Source organism: Phoenix dactylifera, unplaced genomic scaffold, assembly GCF_009389715.1.
Source record: "Phoenix dactylifera cultivar Barhee BC4 unplaced genomic scaffold, palm_55x_up_171113_PBpolish2nd_filt_p 000607F, whole genome shotgun sequence".
Classification (NCBI taxonomy): domain Eukaryota; kingdom Viridiplantae; phylum Streptophyta; class Magnoliopsida; order Arecales; family Arecaceae; genus Phoenix; species Phoenix dactylifera.
This window is the reverse complement of record NW_024068003.1, coordinates 115,900-118,108: the sequence shown is the minus strand read 5'-3', so window position 1 is coordinate 118,108 and position 2,209 is coordinate 115,900. Positions and strand designations below refer to the sequence as shown.

General features: G+C 38.8%; 1 pseudogene; it reads left to right on the top strand.

The window, feature by feature from the left end:
* Positions 1–903: 903 nt before the first annotated feature.
* On the top strand, positions 904–1,001 carry LOC120106696 (annotated as a pseudogene).
* Positions 1,002–2,209: the final 1,208 nt, after the last annotated feature.

Genomic DNA, 2,209 nt, shown 5'->3' with positions numbered 1-2,209 from the left:
CTTCGTTATCCTTTTCTTTTGTCTTGGGAGGGTCAGAATCAGGTATGACTTGAGTTTGTTCTGGGACTGGTCGGTCAATAACCTTTCCACTTCGCAAAATTATTATACTCTTCGCTTGTTCTTTATGCGAAGTTGAAGATGATGCATTACTACCGCCATAGACTTGAGGATTAGGTTGTGGTTGAGCTAGTAGCTTACCTTTCTCTTGAGCACTTAAAGCAGTAGTCAGCGTTGTCAGTTGATTTCTTAATTCATCATTGATTTTAGCTTGACCTTGCATGAAAGATTGCAAAGTTTCTTCAAGACTGGATTTTTGAGGGGGTGCATGTGCGTAATGAGGTTGCGGAGGTGGAGGAGTTGGGTTATATACTTGTTGAGGTGGGTCATTCCTCCACCTGAAATTTGGATGGTTCTTCCATCTAGGGTTGTAAATACCCGAAAAAGGATTATTGAAAGATTTTTGATAGGTATTCATAACATTGGCCTGATCGTGCAAGACTTCTTTGAATGCGGGTATTGTGGGGCAATCAGTGGTGAGATGGCCAGGCATCTCACAAATCCTACAACACTCGCTGTTATGTTTCTACGGTCTTGACGGGTTCAATCCTTCTAGCTTCAATTTCCTCTACCTTCCTAGTAAGGGCTGCCATTTTAGCCTGAATATCATCCTGAGTACTAAGGTTGTAAAGGTCCCCGTGTCCAATGCTAGTAGGCTTAGGTAAAGGTTTATTCACTCTATCCCCTGTATCCCATAATTGTGCAGTCTCTGCGAGAGAATCTAAATAGTCCCATGCCTCATCGGGTTGCTTTTCCAAAAATAGACCATTGCACATAGTCTCTATAAATTGTTTTAACTGTGGAGACAACCCTTCGTAAAAAAAACTAATGGTTCTCCATGTTTCAAACCCATGATGAGGACAAGAGAGAAGCAAATCTTTAAATCTCTCCCAGCATTCATAAAATATTTCATGGTCTTTTTGTTGGAAATTACTAATGTGCCTTTTCAAAAAGTTAGTCCTTTGTGCGGGAAAGAATTTTTTCAGAAATTCTCTTTGCATATCATGCCATGTTCCTAGCGATCTAGGTCTTAAGGAGTTCAGCCATGTTTTGGCTTTATCCTTTAAGGAAAAAGGAAACAAGGTCAATTTAAGGACGTCTTCCGATACATTTGGCACTCTAAATGTGATGCTAATTTCCTCAAAATCCTTAAGATGAAGATAAGGGTTCTCAGATTCCATTCCATGATACTTGGGCAGCAATTGAATTACTCCTTGGTTTGATTTCAAAGTGTCCTACATTTTCAGGAATAATCATGCATGAAGGTTGACTAGTCCTAGTGGGATGTAAGTATTGTCGAAGTGTCATAACTGGGGGTCTACCTTCATCACCATGTGACTTCCTGCATCATCAGGAAAATTTGCCATCTCACAAGGTGTGAGATACTGCGAAGGAATTTCAAGGATCTGTCCTAAGGGATGATCTAAAGTTGTACGACTTAATCGACCGGTGTCGTCCCTATTCCAACCTAGCATACAAAATTTAATTTAATTTTTTTATGTTTTTTTAATAAATATAAATATAAGTACCAACTAAAGATACCCCAAAACGACATCCTAAAATAAAAATCTCTTCACCAATCAAACATGCAACTAAACATTACACCTCAATTTCTAATGTTTTTTTTTAAATTTCTAGACAGCTCCTAACTGATTTGAAGAGGGCACCTAAGCCTCCAATCCGGTCTAATGAATCGAGTTGACCAGGTAAGCTCCCAGGTAAGTGGAGGGGTCACGATGCGTTCGCAAAGGTCCCACTTAAAACTCACTTGCCTCGAACCAGATGAACTGTCTCCCTTATAGGGGCAAAGCTTACCTAGACATCAACTAAGCCATAGAGCAAAATTGGTGCAACTTTCGGTGGTCTTCGTCCTATTGAGCTCGAATGTCCTTAGGGGCCAACGTCTAGTTGATTTTAGTTAAACTTAGGATATTTATGCAATGGGGTGATTTTTGGGCTAAGGACGAGTGATGAAATCCCGACCTTATCTTTTTAAATGGGTTCAGCCCTTAGAATATTTTATGCTGATGCCTTATACTATATGCAACAATCAAGAGATCTTTTTTTAATATTTTATGACATGACATTAAATTTCATTGAATAAGTCATCAAGCAAATTATTTATTTTTTTTAAAATTTTATGAGTTGAAGT